At 38.0% G+C, this 24,590-nt stretch overlaps 1 protein-coding gene and 1 non-coding gene across 10 annotated transcripts in view; one reads left to right on the top strand and one right to left on the bottom strand.

Annotated features, from left to right (window-relative positions):
* Nucleotides 1-24,590, bottom strand: part of STAT4 (signal transducer and activator of transcription 4) — a 113,698-nt gene that overhangs the window by 70,163 nt on the left and 18,945 nt on the right. The window lies entirely within an intron of this gene.
* Nucleotides 12,981-13,086, top strand: LOC118154919 (U6 spliceosomal RNA). The gene has a single exon (XR_004745173.1). It is a non-coding gene; the product is annotated as a U6 spliceosomal RNA (small nuclear RNA).

The raw sequence follows: 24,590 nt of genomic DNA, 5'->3' as shown, positions 1-24,590 counted from the left end.
AAAAGAGAAAATGCATTAATTTCAGTTGATACAAGTGAAGTATTGTATCACTGAGTTTCTAAAATGTATAGCACTACACTGAATTATATTTTATTTAATTTTTGTTTGTTTGTTTGTTTGTTGAGACTGAGTCTCCCTTTGTTGCACAGGCTAGAGTGCAGTGGTACAATCTCGGCTCACTGCAACATCTGCCTCCTGGGTTCAAGCAATTCTCCTGCCTCAGGCTCCCAAGTTGCTGGGATTCAGGCAGGTGCCACCATGCCCAGCTATTTTTTTTTTTTTTTGTATTTTTAGTAGAGACAAGGTTTTGCCACGTTGTCCAGGCTGGTCTCAAACTCCTGAGCTCAGGCAATCCACTTGTCTTGGCCTCCCAAAGTGCTAGGATTACAGGCATGAAACACCACACCCGGTGAATTATATTTTAAATATACAATTTCAAATGTAGAATGTTACATATAGGAAGCAAAAATATAGATTTTTATGCATGCATGCAAGAGTCAGGTTTCAAAATTAATTTGTGGTTTTGAAAGACAGGAGTGATGTTATATCTGGGGGACAAATCCTCATCCTTCTCTTCTATTTAACTTATTATCCCATTCTTTATCAATTTAGAGATTATAGTTAATATCTTAGGAAGATATGCATAACAAGTTTTAAAATAAATATTAATTAAGAAACATACTACCAGTTTAAAAATGTAATTTGCTTTTTTAGTTCTTGAATATTTTGGAGTATATTTTTTCAAAAAATTGTAAATAAGCTGTAATATGTCCATACAATGGAACACTGCTCAGTAATAAAAAGAAATGAACACTTGATTCATGCAAAAATGTAGCTGAATCTTGAAATAATTATGCAGAGTGAAAGAAGTCAGTTAAAGAGAAATGTGTGGGGCTGAGTGTGATGGCTCATGGCTGTAATCCCAATTACAGCCATCCTCCCTTTGGGAGGCCAAGGAATGAAGATCATTTGAAGCCAGGAGTTAGAGACTAGCCTGGGCAACATAGTGAGACCCCATCTCTATAAAATATAAAAATAAGTAAAAAATTAGCCAGGAATGGTGGTGCTCACCTGTAGTGTCATCTCTCAGGAGGCTGAGTGGGAGGAGCGCTTGAACCCAGGAGTTTGAGGCTGCAGTGAGCAATGATTGCATGACTGCATTCCAGCCTGAGCAACAGAGCGAGACCCTATCTATTGGAAAAAAAAGAGAGGAGTGCAACTGTATGGCTCTAATTAGATTGAACTCTAGAAGATGCGCCTTCATCTACAGTGAACAATAACAGACAATGGCTGTCTGCGGCCGACAGAGCACAGAGAGGTAGGAGGGAGGGATTAGGAAGGGACACGAGGAAACTTTTAGGGGTTCTGGCTATTTTTATTATGTTGATTGTGGTAATGGCTTTATGATTGTATACTTATGTCAAAACTTGTCAGACTGTACACTTTAAATATGTATTTATTGTATGTCATTATACCTCTATAAGGTTGTTAGATATTATCATAAACTACATGTTTTTGGAAAAATATAAAGACAAAGTTTGGAGAAATTACCTACATGTGTGTAACATTTGGGGCATATACTCTGGATTAAAAAAAGCAACAGATCACATTCAAATTCTCTCATTTCCTAGCTATGTGACCTTGAGCAACTGTGTGGCCTTTCCAAGCCTCAGTTCCCTCATCTGTAAAATGGGAGAAATAACATTATGTACCTGCCAGGACTGTTGTGAGGATATAATGAGGTAATGAAAGTAGCACTGTGTACCAGTGTATATAGTAGTAAATGGTCATCATTGTTCTAAACTGCATATACGTATATGGATGAATACATATGGGTATACGTATGCATATCTATTTTTTACTAAAACAGGTTCTGTGGCACAATCTATATATAGTATAGGATAGTGATGAGACCCAAAGAAGCAATGAATCAATCTAAGAAAAAGGAACCTTTTGTTATTACTGTTATTACTTTCCCAAGTACGATCTCATTTTTGACAACTTTGTGAAGTGTTATTATTACTCCATTTCTGCAGCGAGGAACACTGAAGCCTAGGGAGAGGAAGGTCTCTCAGTTACAAGTGGTGGATGTGGAAGCAGAACACAGACGTCTGTCTTCAAGTCGAGCTCTTTGGACAAATCATGGAAGGAAAATTCAGGATAATTTCTTGAAAGCAATAATTATGTGACTCATAATTAAACATACAATATCTAGTCCTATATTAGAGCAAATATACTAAGAATCTTTCAGCCTTGCATGCCACTTCTGGTTCACTCCACTCCCTAGCAGGAAGGGCATTCCCATAGCTCTTTGCTGTTCTTGCCCATCTGGGAATACTCACATGAGTAGGGCAAATGGGCCCATCAGTTGTACTGGTCTAAGCTCCCCATGTCTCATTGTCTGCCTCTGTGTCTTTGCACACATGGTATTGCCCACCTGTAACACCTGCTCACACCTTTGCTTATGAAGATCCTGTCCATACAATTACAGCCAGTGCTGGCAGACATTACTGGTGCCACTCATTCGTTTGTTCCTACTTTTGTTCCACAAATCTGTACTGAACAGCAGTGATTGCCAGGCACTGATCTGAGTGCTGTGAGTAATCGTACCAAACAAGCATTATCTCTCCAATTTTTCCTTCTTTGCATCTGAACTTGTCTCTTAGTACCTATATTACACTTGTTCCTTGGCTCTTGAGAGCTACAACAGGGTTATATAGTTCAGAGCTTGGGACACAAGAGAAAGCACTTTTTCAAATGTATTGGATTGAAAAGAAGGAAAAGTACTGCATTTGACAGAATAAAACAGCACTGGATATAAATAATGCTTGGAAACTTATAGAAGGTAGTCAAACTTGAAGAAGTTTGAATTGGTTTAAGAGATTCAAGGAAACTTTTGACTTCACAGGGAGATGTAAAAAAGCAATTAGGTACCACTAGGGCCAAATTTGTTTTTTGTTGTAATGTGGAAGAAAGATTAAATCGGTTAAATATGAAATTTAGAGAGTGTTCCAACTTGGAGTTTCAGCAAAAAATGCAGGGAAATAGATAGAGGAAAAATAATTTTGGAAACCAGCATAGAGAAAATCTGTGAAAATTTCTTATTTTTTAAAAGTATGCTTTTTGTACAGGAAGTACTCCCAAGAACATTATAGAAATGTTACAGATTCCTTAAGTAGAGAAAGTGATTTATATAAGGAACAGGTTTTCATACATATCATTTTTTATATGCTTTTCCTTTCTGCTCAATCACCACACACAGGAGGTTCCCCTAGAGTTTGAGGCTGATTACATATGATGTTTAAAATACGTTGTTTCTGAAGAAAACTGTGGTTTGATCTAAGACGCAATATACAGGAAGCTGCTGTTATAATTTAGCCATAATTGTTTTACAACTTAGGTAGCTTTTTAGACTTAGTGTATCTAATTGAACTGTGGTAGAGACAGGAATAATTCTCCGTGAATGCAGTGAAAAGCTCAATTTTTAAGTGTTGTAGTATTCAACGCTAAACTGCTAAAATAATTTTAAAGTTGGCCAAGGCATAATATTTATAGCCTGAAGTCTTACCAAAATCATGGTAATGAGACCATACATCAATAGAATTTCCTTAAAAATAAATTGTGCTACTTATTTGTTGCATACATAGTATTATTAAGGTTCCTCCAATATCTAAAATGTTATTTGCCTTATGCATATGGTATAATAAATGGATACTGTGGTACATTTTGTGGGCCGTATAGAATAGTAGTGAAAGCAAAAGAAGAAATGATATATTAAAAAGAAGCATTTCAGTATCGTTTCTCTCCTACTGCTCTATTCTCACCTCCTCCGTAAAGTTTAACAGGAAGTCACAACTCTCAGTTGCATAACTCGTTTTCCATTCTCTGCATATTTTTCAGCTGAGCACGTATTAGAAATATGAAGTCACTTCAAGTGACAACACCATCATGACACATCTTATCACAAGTGACATCACTTTTGTCTATAATCAAAGCACTGGGGCTCTCCAACCAAAACATTTCACTTGCCACAGGGCCACTGCTTTAGATCATGGACCTTATGGGCTACAGAGCTCAGGATTGCCTTTGGAGTGGAGAGACAGCAATTACGAAGTTGAAGAGGATGGAGTTGTGCTTCAGTTCAGTTTAGCAGCTACATAATGTGTTGCTGGAGCCGTGGGAAGGTATGTTTCTACTCTCACAGGCAAAATTTCACAGACTTCTATGTGTCGTCATCATTACTGCTATTGCTAATGCTATTTTTTTTTGTTTCCAGAACTGATATACTGAATCGCACATTAGTCTGTATGATTAAAAAGGTAAATTTGTTTATTTTTCTCTCTAAATTTGGTATTTTAATTTTTTACAAGTATAAAAGTGTGCTACTTTTGCAAATAAAAAAGAAAATGTACCTGTTTTTCATTTCTCCCAACACTTACGGAGGGTCTGCTACATGCTACACAAAATGTGCTGAGTATTGGGAATCCAAAGTTGAAAGAGATAATTCCACCTCCAAGTCATTTCATCAAAAACTAGTTCACCAAGAACTCATTTGTCAAGGTGATTCCTGGTCCTTTGTTCTCAAAAACTCACAAGCTAAAAAAAACGCAAACATGTAAGCAGCCATGAGATGTCTGCTTTATCTGTGTTGAACAAAGCTTTTGTTCAAGGCTCAGAGAGGAAAATAATTCTTTGAGGTTAAGAATGGATCCAGTGAAATAAAGCAACCGTGGTGTCTCACTAGGACACATGGCTTCATAAGAGGGGTGTGGGTTGGATTCCATTACCCACTTGTCCCTCTGTGTGTTTCATTTGTGCAGGACATAACCTGCCAACCATACTTCAATGCCTTGGAGAGCTCTACTGTTTTGAAAACATCTTTAGTCTTGATAGTATCAGATTCTGCAAAAGCTGACAAGCCATTTTCATTGTGTCTCATCAGGCCCTTAGTCACCTGTGATAGTTGAACAGAATGCTCCTTCCACTGGAGCAAAATCACAATAACTTGTTTCCAATGAGGATCTTAGGTCACATTAAGTATCTTGGTGATTTGGCTGGTATCTGACCTCAGTTCTCAGAAATATTGACTTTCTGTCAATGTATACACAGTGAAAAATAAATTGCATATTTTCTTGCATATGTTATGCCAGGATTATGCTAATCAATAAACTTCAATTTGGTGGGGGTGGGGGGAGTCCAAAAATGTACTTTCACCCTAAATACTAGGTCCTCTTTCTGATTATTCAAGTAGGGCTACTTACAGAAGATCAGATAAGACAGTATCTATTATATAGTACTGCTTATTTCTTGCAGGAGGAAGGTATTAGTCACATGGTACGTTTGATTGAAATGAACATTATGACCACAGAAAAAAACTTAGAATGTGTTGTATTATTAGAAAAACTGCATTTGCTTGGTTTGTATTCTGCTCATGACATAGAATGCTTCCTTGTAACAGGCCATGACAGACAGAGTCAATGGCATGCTTCCATCATTTCCATTCCCAATGTGAAGCGAAGATCACATTTTCTCCCTTGTTCACTGATGCTAACAAGAGGGAACTGATTTGATAATACAGTGCTTTTAGACTTATGATATGACACCGTGTCCTCTACAGAATCATATCACCTCTACATTTCAGCCTAAATTAATGCCATTTTCAGCTGGTCTTGTGGCTGTGCAATTAGTTTGCAGGCTGAAGTTTAGATAAAGAAGAATCAACCTAGTTATTATAATAAAAGAGCTCAAGGAAAATTGAGAAATGCTAATTCAAGTTAGAAAAAAACACCTCTGAGTAACGCCAAAATAGTCTTCCAATAAAATCAGAGTAGACTGGTAATAAATCAGAAGGAGTAACCTTATAGATTTCTATTTTTTTAAAAAAAAAGCATATTGCATGAAATTTAGACAAAGATGGCATGCTTTGGGAACAGACCATCCCACTTAACTTTCTTGGTTAAAGCAGGACACCACTGAAGGCTGCTTGAAGACACAGCTCCAATACTTATTTAATTACTGTCCTCTTTGGTACATTACATACAACATGGGCAGGAGACATCTCTGTCTTATTGCCAACATCAGAGGTGTTCCTGGCAGGGAAACTCCCCAACATATACTTGTTGGAGGAATAAATGACTGAAAGTAAGTTTACTCAAATGTCTCAGAAATGACAAGAGGCTTGAGGTAGACAGTAAATAAATCTTTGGGAATCCATCACTTTCACCAAGAAAGCAACTCAAATATCCCTCCCACTAGAGTAGCCAAGAATAAATAAAATATATATGAGGTCTCCACGTGATTGTTTTTGCATCACTTTGAGCGAAGAGTCTCAATCTTGGCTACATCTTAGAATCACCTAGGGAGCTTTAAAAAATCCAACAGGAACAGAATCTCTGCAGTGGGGCTGAGCATGGCTGATTTTCAGATGTGTCATTAAGGATTCTCATAAAGCAGGCAATGCTGAGAACATTGAGTGTGGGGCATTTTTTCTCAAATTTGTCTGATTAGAAGAATTATCTGAGCTGCTCAGTCCATAACAAACCAAAAATGGTTTCAAGGGTTTTTAATCTTTGCCAGTTTGGAAGATAAAAACTAGTCTCTTATTTTAGCAGAGAAGCACAAGTCTCTAATAGCTTAAGGCTGCTCTGACTTCAAATTTCAAAGACTTACCATTACACCTAATTTAGTGCCAACACTAATGTAATTTATTGCAGGATTATTTTCCAGCATATCCTCAGGCATTTCTTCTTGTCCTAAAATAAGACTTTTAACTGTAAGTTGATTCTCATCTATCTAAAGTAATTGCCACTTGTGATTAAGTGTCAGGATGAGTCATTTGGACACTAAGTGCTGTGGGAGTGAGAGGAGAGAAAACTCGATGTGGATTTTAATGACATGTTGAGCAGGACGTGGGCTGCAGCTTAAAGGATGGCTTGAGGGGAAGGAAACTGCATCCTGGGCAGAGACCATTGCAAGCAATGAGAAAAAGTCTATTCTAAGAATACAGAATACCCAGACCCTAATTCCACCATTGCTTATTTTTCATCTGATGCCTAAAGAATCCTACCTCTTCAAGCCACATCCCCAAAGTCCACCTTTTACCTATTCAGTCAGAATTAGAAATGCGGGCTGGAAATCTACATTTTAAATAAGTTTCTCAAGTGATTTTTGTAATGAAACACAAACTGAGAAGGATGTATCTATCTACACCATTCAAGAGAAAGACGGATGGGAAAGAGCGTCCTCCAAAGAGAACCAAATGCAACAAACCAGCGCTTCTGTCACAATAAATCAGACCTAGTGTTTTTCATCTATCAAACTGGCAAAGATTAAAACACTTCATACCACTCATATTGATGATGGAATGAGATTTTATGCACTGCTGGTGGGAATGTGAATTGGCACATTACTAAAGGACAATTTGGCAATTCTTATAAAAAGCCTTAACATTTTTCACACCCTTTGACATAGTAATTCCACTTTTAGAAATTTATTCTAAGGCTGTGGTCTCAACCTTGGCAGTTTATCAGAATCTCTTGTGAAGCTTTATGAACTGCAAATTTCCGGGCCCCACTCCTTGGAGATTCTGGGAGTGAGGTCTGGGAATCTGTTGAATCTGTTTGTTGGTTTATTTGTTCAGTACTAATGTAATCAGGGCCTATTTTCTAAAAGTTCAAGTAATAGAAAAATAAAAAATTGGTGAGATCTCCATCTTTCACTTCATCCGCTGATTCCCTGCAGCTAATCATACTAGACATTGTTTTGCATTTTTTCACTCAATAACATATCACATATAGTCATTCTTCCATTCTAATATATTCAGATATAATTTTTTAATAGCGCTGTAAGTTGCATGGAGATACTTCAATTTACTTTATCGATGTGGACATTTAAGGATAGACTTTTTAAGACCATTTTTGCATTTTTATTATAAATAATAATACAATGATCATTCTCAAATGTATATCATTTTCTTTATCTATGTGAAAATTCCTTCAGGATTAATATCTATAAATGGAATAGCCATTTTTTTAATTTTGGGTCTTACTCTATAGACGAGGCTGGAGTGCAGCAGCTTGGTAATAGCTCACTGAAACCTCAAACGCTTGGGCTCAGGTGATGCTCCCACCTCAGCTTCTCAAGGAGCTGGAACTACATGTGCATGCCACCATGCCTGGCTAAGTTTCTCTATTATTATTATTTTTTTTTTTATAAATTTGAGTTCTTCCTATATTGCCCAGGCTGATCTTGAACTCCTGGCCTCAAGTACTACTCCTGCCTTGGCCTCCCAAAGTGCTGGGATAACTGGTGTGACCCACAGTGCCTAGCTGAACACAAATGGTTTTGAGGCACAGAGTTAAGACCTTTGGTCCTGACAAAATCACAAATATGAACAAAATTTTAACAGTAGATATGTGTACTTCACCTGTGTATATTGGTGAAAAACTGAAAAATTAATAGATGTCCAATTAATAGGTGAATTAAAATATGCTAAAATGAGTATTTAATGGCATGTAAAGATGTTGATTAAGTGAATGTATAAAGCTTAGGAAGGAAACTCTAAAACAATATTAATTTTTAAAATATTTCAATTGATGCAGAGAAGGCCTTTGACAAAATTCAACAGTCCTTTACACTAAAAACCCTCAATAAACTAGGTATTGACAGAACATATCTCAAAATAATAAAAGCTATTTACGACAAACCAACAGCCAATATCATACTGAATGGGCAAAAACTGGAAGCATTCCCTTTGAAATCTGGCACTAGACAAGGATGCCCTCTCTCACTACTCCTATTCAATAGAGTATTGGAAGTTCTAACCAGAGCAATAAGGCAAGAAAAAGAAATAAAGGGTATTCACATAGGAAAGGTGGAAGTCAAATTGTCTCTATTTGCAGACGACATGATTGTATATCTAGAAGACCCCATTGTCTCAGACCAAAATCTCTGAAACTGATAAGCAACTTCAGCAAAGTCTCAGGATACAAAATCAACGTGCAAAAATCACAAGCATTCCTATACACCAATAACAGACTTAAAGAGAGCCAAATCAAGAATGAACTGCCATTCACAATTGCAACAAAGAGAATAAAATACCTAGGAATACAACTAACAAGGAATGTCAAGGACCTATTCAAGGAGAACTACAAACCACTGCTCAATGAAATGAGAGAGGACACAAACAGATGGAGAAACATTCCATGTTCATGGTTAGGAAGAATCAAAATTGTGAAAATGGCCATACTGCCCAAAGGAATTTACAGATTCAGGCAAGAATCTGTAATCTTCTTCACAGAACTGGAAAAAACAACCTTAAACTTCATATGGAACCAAAAGAGAGCCCACATAGCCAAGTCAATTCTAAGCAAAAAGAACAAAGCAGGAGGCATCACACTACCAGACTTCAAACTATACTACAAGGCTACAGTAATCAAAATAGCATGGTACTGGTATCAAAACAGAGATACAGACAAATGGAACAGAACAGAGGCCTCAGAGGCAGCACAACATATCTACAACCATCCAATCTTTGACAAACCTGACAAAAACAAGCAATGGGGAAAGTATTCCCTGTTTAATAAATGGTGTCGGGAAAACTGGCTAGCCATGTGCAGAAAGCAGAAACTGGACCCCTTCCTGACACCTTACACTAAAATTAACTTCAGATGGATTAAAGACTTAAACATAAGACTTAATGCCATAAAAACCCTAGAAGAAAATCTAGGCAAAACCATTCATGACATAGGTGTAGGCAAGGACTTCATGAACAAAACACCAAAAGCATTGGCAACAAAAGCCAAAATAGACAAATGGGACCTAATCAAACTCCACAGCTTCTGCACGGCAAAAGAAACAGTCACTAGAGTGAATCGGCAACCAACAGAATGGGAAAAAAATTTTGCAGTTTACTCATCTGACAAAGGGCTGATATCCAGAATTTACAAAGAACTAAAACAGATTTACAAGAAAAAAAAAAAAAACCAAACAAGTCCATTCAAAAGTGGGCAAAGGACTTGAACAGACACTTTTCAAAAGAAGACATACATGAGGCCAACAAACATATGAAAAAATGCTCATCATCACTGATCATTAGAGAAATGCAAATCAAAACCACATTGAGATATCATCACCTGCCAGTTAGAATGGTGATCATTAAAAAATCTGGAGACAACAGATGCTGGAGAGGATGTGGAGAAATAGGAACACTTTTACACTGCTGGTGGGAGTGTAAATTAGTTCAACCATTGTGGAAGACACTATGGCAATTCCTCAAGGATCTAGAAATAGAAATTCCATTTGACCCAGCAATCCCATTACTGGGTATATATCCAAAGGATTATAAATTGTTCTACTATAAGGACACATGCACACATGTTCACTGCAGCACAGTTTACAATAGCAAAGACCTGGAACCAACCCAAATGCCCATCAGTGATAGACTGGACTGGGAAAATGTGGCACATATATGCCATGGAATATTATGCAGCCATCAAAAACGATGAGTTTGTATCCTTTGTAGGGACATGGATGAACCTGGAAACCATCATTCTCAGCAAACTGACACAAGAACAGAAAATCAAACACCGCATGTTCTCACTCATAGGTGATGTTGAACAATGAGAACACATGGACACAGGGAGGGGAGCACTATGCACTGGGGTCTGTTGGGGGGAAATAGGGGAGGGACAGCAGGGGGAGGGGAGTTGAGGAGAGATAGCATGGGGAGAAATGCCAGATATAGGTGAAGGGGAAGAAGGTAGCAAATCACACTGCCACATGTGTACCTATGCAACAATCTTGCATGTTCTTCACATGTACCCCAAAACCTAAAATGCAATAAAAAAATAAAATAAAAAATTAAAAAAATTTTTTGAAATAAGTTAATATTGGCAGGAGATATACTATAGTGTTCACAGTGGTTACCAGTTAAACATATAATTACAGATTCCTTTTGCACATCTATGTTTTCTAGACTTTGTTGGGTATGTATCACATTGGTAATAAAAAACGTTTATCAATCAATAAATATGGTACTAAGCTGCATTATCAAAAAGATATGGCCCACAGGAACTCAGAGATGAGCCCCCTACATGGGTCAGCATTCATGTGGTTTGATGCCCAATAGTTTATCAGAGTTGTCTACCTTTGAGAGAAGACCTGAAACCAAAGTCATTCACTTGCTTATCAAAAGGCCTTACATAGAACATTTTACCAAGTGCATGTTTTTTCATTCAACAACAAGGCTGGAGATTAGAATCTTTATTTATTTAGCTTTTTAGTAGAGTTAAAAAGTTATAGACTTGGGAAATTAATTGTCCCAAAAATACAGTTTCTATCTTCTAACATATACATGAGTATTTTTTAAAAGATGAGACAATGTTTGTCCATTCATTGATATGTTCTTTTGCCCACTAAATGAACAATGAGAAAATGTGTTTAATTTACAGCAGAAGTGACGAAAGGAAGATGTTCTTAATCATATTGGTAAGGGTTTAGAAAGGTTACCGGGTCTGTTCATGCGATATTGTTCCCTAGAAATTTTAACAACAGGAAATAGATTGAGGTGGTTCTGCTGTGGTTTAGAAATCAAAGGATGCGACACCCTGGGGGTCATTCTTTGCCCTTTGACTTCTTGCATGTCAATGAGCATATAGGAGAAGAGAATGAGTGTTAGATACCAATTATGGCACTTTAAAATAATTTAAGATACATGTGAGGTTTTTAATTTCATTGTGCTTATAAAGATCGAATGGAGTAAAAATGGAAAAGAACGGCTTATTTCCAGAGGACTAGTTAAATTATGGTACATGCATAAGATGTGAAAGACTTATGTAAGAACACTGTAAAGCATTGTGAAAAGAAATTAAAGATCTGAATAAAGGAAGAGATGTTTTCTGTTTATAAATTGGAAGACTCAAAATTATTAAGATGTCATTTTTTTCCCAAAATGATCTATAGATTCAGTGTAATCCCAATGAAAATCCCAGTAGGTTTATTTGTGGAAATTGTCAAGCTAGTACTAATATTTATGTGAAAATGTCAATGATCAAAAAAATTGAGGCAATTTTGAAGAACAAGGTTTCTAGACTTTTGCTATCATATATCAAGACTAGAAATCTATGACAGTTAGCTATAATGTGGTATAGGTGCAGGCAGAGACAAACAGACTAACATATTAGAGATGCACATAAATAAAAGTCCCCCGATTCGTGTCAAAAACATCACTGCAGTGCAATGAAGAAGGGATGGTCATTTCAATAAATGGCTCTGGGTCAATTAGATGCCCACATGGATTGCTTCTCAACCTTATGGCTAAGGTCAAGTGCAGTATGAATATGGAAAAAGTCTACCTTACCGCTATCTTCTTGCAGATATAAAAGGCATCCAATGGATCCTAGTTCTTAATGTAAAATATTAAAACGCTGAAGTTCCCAGAAGAAAACCTAGAAGAATGTTATGATCTAAAGCAAGAAAAGTTTTTTATAAAAAGGATACAAAGAATGGTAACATTTTAAAAATTTGAAAAATTGAATCTCAATTATAACTAAGAACTGTTGTTCATCAAAAGACATCATGGAAAGGAGACTAAAAAGGCAAGGCACGATGTAGAAGATATTAGCAATACATATATCTGACAAAGATTCATTTGGAATATGTAAAGAATTCAGAATTAATAAGAGAGACAGAAAAAACAATTTTAAATAGTCAAAAAGCCTAGACAACATAGGGAGACCCTGTCTCTATGAAAATAAAAATAGAAAAATAAATTAATTAACCAGGTATAGTGGCATGCACCTGTGGTCCCAGCTACTAAGAAGGCTGAGGTGGGAGAATGACTTGAGGCTGGGAAGTTGAGGCTACAGTGAGCTGTGATTGACTCACTGCACTCCAGCATGGGTGACAGTGCAAGATCCTGTCTCAATAAATAAATAAATAGGCAAAGAATTCAAGAGGTACTTTTAAAAAAGAGGATATCAGTGCTTGCTTCAGCAGCACATATACGAAAATTGGAATGATACAGAGTCAATTTGCATGGCCCTGATCAAGGATGACACACAAATTTGTAAAGCATTCCATATTTTTTTGTTTATAACTCAAAGGAGAAATGTTTGAGGGGATGGATACCTTAGGATACCTTATTCTCCATGATGTGCTTATTTCCCATTGCAAGCCTGTATCAAAACATCTCACGTACCCCACAAATATATACATCAACCATGTACCTACACAGATTAAGAAAAATAAAAATAAAGAGAATATCAATATGGCCATTAAGCATAAGAGTCTCAACATTATTAATCATCAGGGTAATGGAAATTTAAATTACAATGATTTGCCACTAGATGCATCCTGAAATGATAAAAATGAATTAAAAAAAAAAGACTGACAAAAACATGTGTTGACTAGAAAGCAGAGCAACTGAACTCTCATATACTTCTGTGGCAGTGTTAATTACTACAACCACCATGGAAACGTGTGTGGCAGCATCTCCTAAATCCGCACATCTAAATGCACTATTACCCAACCATTCTACCTCTGGGAATATGCTCAAAAGCAATGAGTGCTTATGCCTACTAGTGAAGGATACAAACAAAAATGTTCCTAAGTTTCATTCATAATAAGCAAAAACAGGAAGCAGTCTAAGTTTCCACTCACAGAAGAATGAATAAATAAATTGTACTATAGTTATACAGTAGAATACTAAGCTGTAACTAAAAAAACAAAACAAAGGAAAAATACAGATAAAACAGCATGGATAAATCTCATAACCCAGAGTGAAAAAAATCTAACTCCAGAAAATTATTCAGTGAAATTTCATTCATGTGACTTTCAAGATAGTCAAAAGAAACCTACAGTTATATAAGAAGGGCAGTTATCTTTGTGACTGGTGTTGACTAAGAAAAGCATTGGAAAGATTTCTACATCTTGAATTGGTGGTAGTTACATGGATGCATATTAAAAATTCATTGAGCTATACAATTAAGATTTGTATAATTTACTGTATGCTTATTTTGCATCAACAAAAACATCTTTAAAAAGTGATGCACTTTGCTCTAAGCGCCTTGTATTAAAATATGACATAATATTCAACTTCAATCTATACCTCTTTCAGTATGACTTTAAAACTTTCTCATGAAACAGAGTGGGCAGTGGAAAGAAATGTCTCTCCTATGTAATTTCTAAATGAATCTTGACCACTTTGTCATTGTTTTCTTTGAGAAACTTCAAAATCTTCTGTATTCCTGGAGTCCAGAGTATTAAAGCTCCTGACTTAGTTCCTGGGGAGTTGGGGATGGTTCAGAAAAACCACCTCCCCTTCTAGGTGAGGGCTAGCTCTAGGTGTACCTTGGACTTCCTTTCACTTCAGTCCTTACTCCTCTCCAGAGTGGGTACACTTTCTCTCAGCTTCCAGAGGCTTAGTGTCTCCCTCCTTCTGCTGAAAGGTTTTCTCCACCCTTCCTGCTTCTGGTCCCATCCAACCTGACCTTCTCTCACATGTACCATATCTCAAAATACAGATGCTTCTCCACTCATGAGGGGGTTACATCCCAGTAAACCTATCATCAATTGGAAAATATTCTAAACTGAAAGTGTGATTAATACACCTAACTTACCGAATATCGTAGTTTAGCCTAGCCTACCTTAAACATGCTTAGAATACTTACATTAGCCTAGCATTGGGCAAAATTATCTAACACAAAGCCTATTACATAATAAAGTGTTAAATATCTCACATAATGTATTGAATATGGTACACTGTAGAGTATTGGTTGTTCATCCTCATAATTGCTTGGCCAACTGGGAGCAGGGCTCACTGCCACTGACCAGCACCATGAGAGTATTGCACTGTGTATTGTTGTACTGTGTAAAAGATCAACATTCAAAATTTAAAGTACGGTTCCTACTGGGTGTGTATTGCTTTTGAACCATCATAAAGTTGAAAAATTATAAGCCAAACCATCCTAAGTTGGAGACCATTTGTACACTCCTTCGCAAAACCAATTCCTTCCATCCTTAGAAACTGCTGATTCCAGCAAGGAAACTCTTAAAATCTAAGTTGTTCTTATGAACTCTATCTAGACTGAACTTGCAATAATGACATGATATTTGATCCATTTAGTTAGGAATATTCATTGCAATAAGGCAACATTCATATTTTCAACGTTAGCTCAACTTCTCATTTATTAAGAAAGACAATGAGCCCATGATATTTGCTGGGCTCTGTGGGGTGAAGCACTGGAAAGGCAAAGATGAATGCACTCAAAGAGCTTACAGTCTTATGTAGGAGGCAGACAAATATGTAGACACATTAGTTTCACTTATTTCCTGTTTTAATAACTTTCTACTCTATAACACATAGAATTTATCAAACTCATCTTGTTATCCCACTTCCCTCCCTAAATCTAATCTGCATTATGCATCAACATCTATGTCTGTCTATGTCAATAACCCAAGCTAAAACCCTCAGCCATCTCTTATTTTTCACTTTCTCATGTTTACTTATTACATGTCAATTCTTTCACCTAATTCTCTCACAACTCTAGCACTTGCTCTTCATTTCTGTGCCACTTCCTAGATCAGAATCCTAATTTCCTTCTCCTTGTACTATGGCAATATTGTTCAAACAGGTCTCCATGCCTCCAGTTTCACCACTGCTATTCTTTACTCCACACTGTTGTCAGAGAAGTCTCTCTCTGTCTCTATAGTTCTGTCTCCACTGCTAGGAAGACTTTTTATTTGTTAGGAACAGAAATATAAGAATCCAAAGGAAAAGATTTGGTGAGTTGATGAGTTGCTCAGCTACGGAGCGCCAATAAAATTTTAATTATTTCCAACATAAATCTTGACAGATGTAAGTTATGGAAACCTGGTAAATTAGAAAGGGCAGCTGTTTTTTTTTTTTAAAGTTTGATATGGTACAGATTATCTTTCCATTCCCATATCTTTCTACTGAGGCAGAGGTCACAGATTAAACGATAGAAAACAGACCGGTTCTTGATGTCATAGGCATTTATGAGGTTCTCATTTTTTAGGTGCCAATACAGCTCTTGGCTATATTGCCGTGACTTTATTGGCTATATATATTGGCTATATCTGTGTGATTTTACACCTCATTGTGCGCTTAGGAGCCCACTGCGGGTGAGATCACTATGTTTTTGACAAAAATAGCCAATCAGTAGATAGTCAATTTCCAATTGTCTATCTACAATAGACAATAGACATGGTAATAGACAATTGGAAATTGACTATCTACTGAGTCACTGGCTCTGGATCCTCAATTTATTATTATTATTATTATTATTATTATTGTTGTTGTTGAGACAAGGTCTTGCTGTCACCCAGGCTGGAGTGCAGTGGTGCAATCATAACTCGCTGTAACCTCAAACTCCTGGGCTTAAGCAATCCTACCACCTCAGCCACCCAAGTAGCTAGGACTACAGGTACATGCTACCATGCCCAACTAATTTTTTATTTTTTTTGTAGAGATAGGGTCTCACTATGTTGCCCAGTCTGGTCTTGAACTCCTTGCCTCAAGCGATGCTCCCACCTCAGCCCCCCATAGTGCTGAGATTATAGACATGGGTCATCATGCTGCACCTGGATCCTCATTATCGAAAGAGAGTGTGTGGAGAGTTAGGTTTAAGTTGAGCAAATCTTTTGTCCCCAGGTCATCTCTAGGAAAGGCAGTAATGAAAGGCCAGAAGGTACCTGGTGACTTGATGAAAAAACCAACTTCTTGCCTGAGTCATGAACTTCTTGTTGGTGAATTAAATTGATACATTTGAAGTTATTTGTTTGGACACATTAAAGGAAGCTGTTCAATGCCTACAAATTAAATTCAGAGATCTACTAAGTTTAGATACCTACTGACCATTACTCCCTTCGGTTACAACTTTGAAGCTAAACATAAATTAATTTTTAACTGATTTGAATTATATTGACAAATTTGTTTTCAAGTAGATCTATTTATTTTTGCTCTCATTTTTACAGTTTTGCTTATTAAACCCACTTTAACAAAACTTAAACTATGTCAGAAGGCTTATTTAAGGAAAAAAATCTTGTGAGCTGTCTTGATTTTGATTAAGTATCTCTTTGGAAAGTTTCCAAATCATGATGAATTTAGAACAGTGTAGATGGCTTTCTTATAGGTCTTCATCTCCATTAAATGGGGACAAATTATTTTCTAAAACTGTTAGTCAAAAGACACAATTATCCTACTTTTTAGGTGATTATCTGCCCAAGTTTTGCTTAACAATCACCATGATGCTCCTGGCAATGAAGCAGAAGATGGTAAAAACCAACAGATGACTTTGAACACCTTCATGTCGTCTTTCTCTACTGGCATCTTGTACCTCCCCACCCACTTCCTCAGTGGTATGGTTAGTTGTCACACTAGAGGCTGTTGAAATCTCATTTTTTTTCCTGGCCACAGACTGCCCTCTAGGTTGGCAGCTTCCCTGCAAGCTTGTTACAGCGGACAGTCCAGCAGATTCACATGCTGGGGTTTCCATGTCAGCTCCTGGACAGATTGGGTGGGCTTCTTCTGTTAAGTACCCACAGTGACATGGGTCTTGGACTTGACTTTTCATCACATGAAATTGTTCTCCCCACATTGGTATATTACAGCTAGTCTTGTTTGTTGGCTGCTTGTTTGACATTTTGGCTCTGTCAGTCAGGCTGGAGGGCAGTGGCATGATCACAGCTCACTGCAGCCTTTACCAGAAGGGCTCAAATGAGCCTCCCACCTCACCATCTCACGTAGCCAAGTCTACAGGTGCACACCACCATGGCCTGCTAGTTTTTTAACTGTAGAGATGGGGTCTCTTTATGTTGAACAGACTGGAGGCTAACTTTTGTGTTAAAGAAAATAAAATCCATCCAGTCTCTGGATGATTTGATGAGAGGGAGAACAGAGGTTGGAATGAGAAAAAAAACAACAAAAATTTCAGCCTCAGAATTCCCCAATATTCTTTTGCCTACAGTAGACAAGGGGTGGGTTTCCTAGAGAGGAAATGAGCTCTGGATACATTTTCAATAAAAATATATTGAAACCTTTGATGGTTCCCTATTAAGTCCAAGCTGCTTAGCATGGCATTCAAGGTCTTCAACCCTCTTTTAATGTTGAAAGTGCCTTGCTTGTTTGTGGGATGGGATGGGAAATCTCATGTTGTCATGGTCTTGCTCTTGCTGTACCAGGGAGTCTTTTTCCTGTACTCCCCTTCGAAGAGTCTTGAACTATGCTTTTATAACCAACCCATTGGTTTCTAACTCTAAGAATTATGATCGCAGATGCCTCTACCATGGTGCTTACCAAACTACATCATAAATATTTATTTGCACTTTGTCCCCTTTCTAGATAGCAAACTCTTCCAACATAAGAATTTTGTCTAGGCACTCTTCACTTTATGTCTTTGCCAGTCAATAGTATTCTGATGTTAATATCCATATGATGTAATCAATATTCAGTCAACAAATACCTGTAGAGTAGACAGCCATTGTACCCCAAAGTAAATGATATGATCCCGACCTTTAAGAAATTCAAGCTGTCACTTGGAATAAAAACGATGTTTCATCATCTAAAAAGTAATTATTGCATAAAAAAGCCCCAGACTCTGGCATAAACTTTACAAAAAATAAAAAATCAGGGAAAGGATGAATCATCATGAACTCGAGTGTGAAGTTGTTAAGATATAATCAGGAGGAAGAGCAATCTAGGATAAAACAAAGGCTTGCAGGGATATGCACAAAATGACACATGGATGAACTCGCAGGTGGTTGGGCCTTCTGTGGATTATATCGGATTCCAATTAGAGTGATATGCACAGATTGTGACGCACCCCATCCACCTTGTGTTGATGAACCTATACTATGCAACAAACAAAGTCTTAAAAACTAATTCACATTTCATCTTAAACAGCACAAGACAGAGTTCTCTAAGCTTTTGAAATGTGAGTGTTGTGATATTGGCATCATGGTATCATCTTAAAGGGGGTCAGATTTTGAGGGTGTAGTTGGGGAATTGGGGAAATAACTGTGGAGTGACTGACGAATTGACTGCCACCCATGTGTGGCAAAATGGCATGAATATTGGTCCTTCAACTGAGAACTCCTTCAGAGTTAACACGAAGTGGCTACACATTCTTCTCAGGTCTCAGGTTGAGGTCATCTCTTCCCTTCTCTTTGTGTGTGGTATATAGAGGGGAAGGAAGAGGAGGGAACTGAGAAAGCAACATGAGTTATAAGAGAAGATCTGACAGACTCAGAGCAGCTCCATGTTTCAAGCCACTGTTCTTTCCTCTCTGGTATTGCAAAATCTGTTTCTAATGCTTTACCTTGTCATATTAAAAATCTCACTTTATGGGATATTCAGAACCAAAAAGAGGATTTTTACAGACTGAACAAGAAGGAACGCACCTATGGCTTGATTTTTGAGGTGCTTTCAGCTCTAACATATTTTCGGTCAGTCATATCCAAATGGCCTCCAAGAAATGGGCCATGGTGGTTCAAAGAGTAAGTGAGGTGCAGGTTACACTCATTCATGCCCCCTTACCCACCGAGTTTAAACTCTCACTAATAGTCATTACCCTCGTTTGTGAAAAATGCTTTGGAGGCAGTAAGATTACTAACCACAGCGTTAACACCAAAACTCTGAGCAGAGCTTTCTAATTGATAGAGATTTTTATTTTTCTAATATCAGAGAAGATTGTTAATGCCTGTTTCCCTCTCCTTTCCTATCACTACGTTTTGATGAATAGCCATAGAAGTTCCCAACATTTAAAAGCCAAAACATAGGAAGCATGAACTTTTTGCAGTTGCTTCTAACTGAAAGGCTGAGAAGTAATTGAATGTGAACTTTTTAGACTGTGAGTTTTGTGACTTCCTCTATTTGTGTTCCTAATGCTTAAAATGTGATTGATAACATAGCAAATGCTCTTTAAATATTTGTTGACTAAATAAAACTTGCTATGTGATATTTACAAAAGCTATACCCAGTAAAAAATGACACAGCAAGTATAAAATTTAATTCATTTACCGGCTAGTAAATGATAATAAAAATAAAAGCATGCAATGAAATTTTAAGATGAAAAATAGCAAATGGGTCAAAGGAGGAAGTTTTAGATGGACTTTTAAAAATGTGAATGTACAGGCATGGTGGTGCATGCCTGCAGTCCTGGCTACCTGAAAGGCTGAGGTGGGAGGATCACTTGAGCCCAGGAGTTCAAGTCCAGCCTGGGCAACAGAGCAAGACCCCATCTCTGAAAAAAGGAAAAGAAAAGGGCCTCTTTTAAAAAATTTCAATTATCCAATAAGATGTTAACTTCTACCTGTGCTCCTTACAACATTTTATCAAAATATATAAAGCAAAAGCTTTGAGAAGATTAGGAGAGGTGATAAATCCATGGTAAGAAAAAAAGACTTTAATGTGTCACTTTCAAAAAAAGTCAATGGAACTTTTTAACAGATCTCCTTCCTTCTTTCTTGACTCAAAACAGTTCATTTAACAGCCAGAATGAGTTTTTTAAAACAGAAATTGGTTCTTGTCATTCCCTTGCTCAAACTCCTCAGTGGCTTCCCCTCCACAATAAGTCTCAGATTTCTTACTAAGGTCCACAAGCGTCTTTATGAGACAGCCCCAGCTCACCTCTATGACCTCATCACCCTTCTATTCCTTCATGTTTTGGGTGCATTCTTATAAAAATCATAATTTGTCTTATGACTGAGGAGTTTTATCAATATAATATATATTATTTGGATTTTTGACATTTTGTGCATTTAATTTCTTATGTAGTCTATTTCCACTTGTTTTAGTGGTCTTTTTGAAGTTTTGCCAAGCATGCTTAGTTTCTATGCTAATTAATTTCCTCTAGGAATTCCTTCCATTAAGGTATTTTTGTGGCGAACTTTCAATCTTGTATAATAATTTAGCTGGGAAAAGAATTTTGAAAGGTATTGTATTGCAGCTTTGTGAAAAAATTATTCTACCTTCCTCTCACTTGTTACTGTTTCGGCTCTCAGTATATCTCCCTTTTTAAAAATAGATAATATATTTGTTATCCTCTGTTACTTTTAGAATATTTTCTTTCTAGTGTTCTGTAGTTCCTTTGCTTTTTAAATTTATCATGCTGGGGAACCCGTATTTCTAAAACCCAAGAATGCATGGAAGCCATCAAGTTAGCTTCTACTTAAATTTTGTTTTACAGGTTTTTCCTATTTTTTTTTTTGTTTCTGTGATTTCCTTTAATTTGTGGTAAGCTTATCTATGCATTTAAAAACCTGTTATAATTTATATAGCATTTCTATGTATTTATAATGGAATGTTTTTTAAATTTATCTAGACAGAAATAGAATTCAAAACTGGAATTACAGACAACTTAGACATGAAAAATGAGAGCACTATATATTAAAGTATACAAAGTCACCACTCAAAATATCAATAATTAAATGCATTTATAAAGAAAAAGGGATGAAAATTAAGTATCTGAATAAAGTTAGAAAAATGATAAAAAGTACAATAAGGAAAGAAGGTGGATATAGCACCAGATTGTATGATCCATGACCGTAACAAGTGTGGATGAGAATATCAAGCCAGAACTCTAGCCCTTTGAGTGTAAATTGGTATAACCATTTTTGGAAAACAATTTTGTATTATGTAGTATATTAAAGATGTACATAGTGCGGAGGGGACTCAAGATGGCGCTGTGAGAACAACCCAGGATTGGAGCCTGCGTTGAATTCGCAAACGGTGAGTCAGTGCTGCATTTCCAGACTGATCTTTGTTGCCCACAGAACGGGGAAACTCCCAAGTATAAAAAGACACGGGACGCCAGGCAGTAGGTCTGCCTGGCAAAGCCAGCAGCCGGGGCGGCGGCGGCCGGCCCTACCCAGCAATCCCCACAGGGCGCGCTTGTCCGGGTACCTTGTTGAACCGGCAACCTGAGACTTGAGAGGGCTGGACTTGAGACTGAACGAGACTTGCACAGTAGCCCAGCCCAGGGGATTGCAGGGACAGATCGTTTGGGATACCCAGTGGGACGAACAAAACCGCGATTTCAAACTATCCCGGGCAGACGGTCCGAGATGCTCTGTGGGGGAGGGGCGTCCACCACTACGGAGGCAACCTGCCCCAACTGATATACACGCCCACTGCTGACGCAGCCAGCCGTTGCCGAGGCAACCCGCCCCAACTGAGATACACGCCCACTGCTGACGCAGCCAGCCGTTGCCGAGGCAACCCGTCCCTACTGAGATACACGCCCACTGCTGAGGCAGCCTGCCATTGCTGAGGCAACACGCTACAACGAAAAGACTCCGCTGCAGGACGTGGCGGAGACCACAGCAGAGCCGGCAGGAACAGCGCGAATCACACAACAGCAGGGCGGAGCCTCGGCAGCCAAACAGTGGCTAGTCTGCCTTCTAGCTGGGCAGGACACCTGATCGGACATCCAAAAACAAAGCCCAAACCCCTCAACACAGAGCATTTGAGGAAAAAAAAAGGGTTGTTTAATGAGCTGTGTTGCAGCAGAATCAAACATAGCAGCCTAACAGCCCTGAATGAACAACAGAGTGCACAGCTCAGCAATTAAACCCCTATAAAGTACAAACTGTCTCCTCAAGCAGCTCCCTGACCCCTCTATATCCAAAAGACTGTCATTAGGCAGGCATCATCCTGGGACAAAGAGAGCAGAAAAAGAAACTGGTAGCATCCCTCGCTGTGCCACGGCTACTAGAGGTGCACCCCAGACAAGCAGGGTCTGGAGCGGACCTCAACAGTCGTACAGCGAAGGGGCTAGACTGGTAGAAGGAAAACCAAGCAACAGAAATACTTCATCATCAACATTCTGGGTGTCCACTCAGAGACCCAAACGAAAAGTCAGCAACTACGCAGACGACCAGTGGACAAATCCACAAAGATGGGAAGAAACCAGCGCAAAAAGGAGGAAAACACCCGAAACCAGAACACATCGCCTCCTAGAAAGGACCAAAACTCCTCACCAGCAAGGGAACAAAGCTGGACGGAGAATGACTGTGACGAAATGACGGAATTAGACTTCAGAAGATGGATAATGAGAAACTTTTGTGAGCTAAAAGATCATGTATTAAATCAATGCAAAGAAACTAAGAACCTTGAAAAAAGATTTGAAAAAAGATTCGAGGAAATGATAACAAGAATGGATACCTTAGAGAGGAATATGAATGAATTAAAGGAGCTGAAAAACACAATACGAGAACTTCGCGAAGCAAACGCAAGTTTCAATAGCCGAATTGACCAAGCAGAAGAAAGAATATCCGAAGTCGAAGACCAACTCAATGAAATAAAACGAGAAACCAAGATCAGAGAAAAAAGCGCAAAAAGGAATGAACAAAGTCTCCAAGAAATGTGGGACTATGTGAAAAGACCTAACCTACGTTTGATAGGTGTACCAGAAGGGGACGAAGAGAATGAATCCCAGCTGGAAAATACTCTTCAGGACATCATCCAGGAAAATTTCCCCCACCTAGCAAGACAAGCCAACACTCAATTGCAGGAAATACAGAGAACACCACAAAGATATTCCGCAAGAAGAGCATCCCCAAGGCACATAATCGTCAGATTCAACAGGGTTGAAATAAAGGAGAGAATACTAAGGGCAGCCAGAGAGAAAGGTCGGGTCACCCACAAAGGGAAGCCCATCAGACTCACAGCAGATCTCTCGGCAGAAACACTACAAGCCAGAAGAGAGTGGGGGCCAATATTCAACATTCTTAAAGAAAAGAACTTTCAACCCAGAATTTCATATCCAGCCAAACTGAGCTTCAGAAGTGAAGGAAGAATAAAATCCTTTGCGAACAAGCAAGTACTCAGAGATTTTGTCACCACCAGGCCTGCTTTACAAGAGCTCCTAAAAGAGGCACTACACATAGAAAGGATCAATCAGTACCAGCCATTCCAAAATCACACTGAATGCTAAAGAGCTTCAACATAATGAAGAATCTACAACAACTAACAGGCAAAACAGCCACTTAGAATCAAAATGGCAGTATCAAATTCACACATAACAATATTAACCCTAAATGTAAATGGACTAAATGTACCAATCAAAAGACACAGACTGGCAAATTGGATAAAAATCCAAAACCCATCAGTGTGCTGTATCCAGGAAACCCATCTCACATGCAAGGATACACAAAGGCTCAAAATAAAGGGATGGAGGAAGATTTACCAAGCTAATGGAAAGCAAAAAAAAGCAGGAGTTGCAATTCTCATCTCTGATAAAATAGACTTTAAAGCAACAAAGATCAAAAGAGACAAAGAAGGCCATTACATAATGGTAAAAGGATCGATACAACAAGAAGAGCTAACGATCCTAAACATATATGGACCCAACACAGGAGCACCCAGATACATAAGGCAAGTTCTTAATGACTTACAGAAGGACTTAGACTCCCACACAATAATAGTGGGAGACTTTAACACTCCACTGTCAATACTAGACAGATCAACCAGACAGAAAATCAACAAGGATACCCAGGGCTTGAACTCAGACCTGGAGCAAGCAAACCTGGTGGACATTTACAGAACTCTCCACCCCAAATCCACAGAATAC

This window comes from Callithrix jacchus, chromosome 6, assembly GCF_049354715.1.
Source record: "Callithrix jacchus isolate 240 chromosome 6, calJac240_pri, whole genome shotgun sequence".
Lineage (NCBI taxonomy): Eukaryota > Metazoa > Chordata > Mammalia > Primates > Cebidae > Callithrix > Callithrix jacchus.
This window is presented reverse-complemented; position numbering and strand designations above follow the sequence as displayed.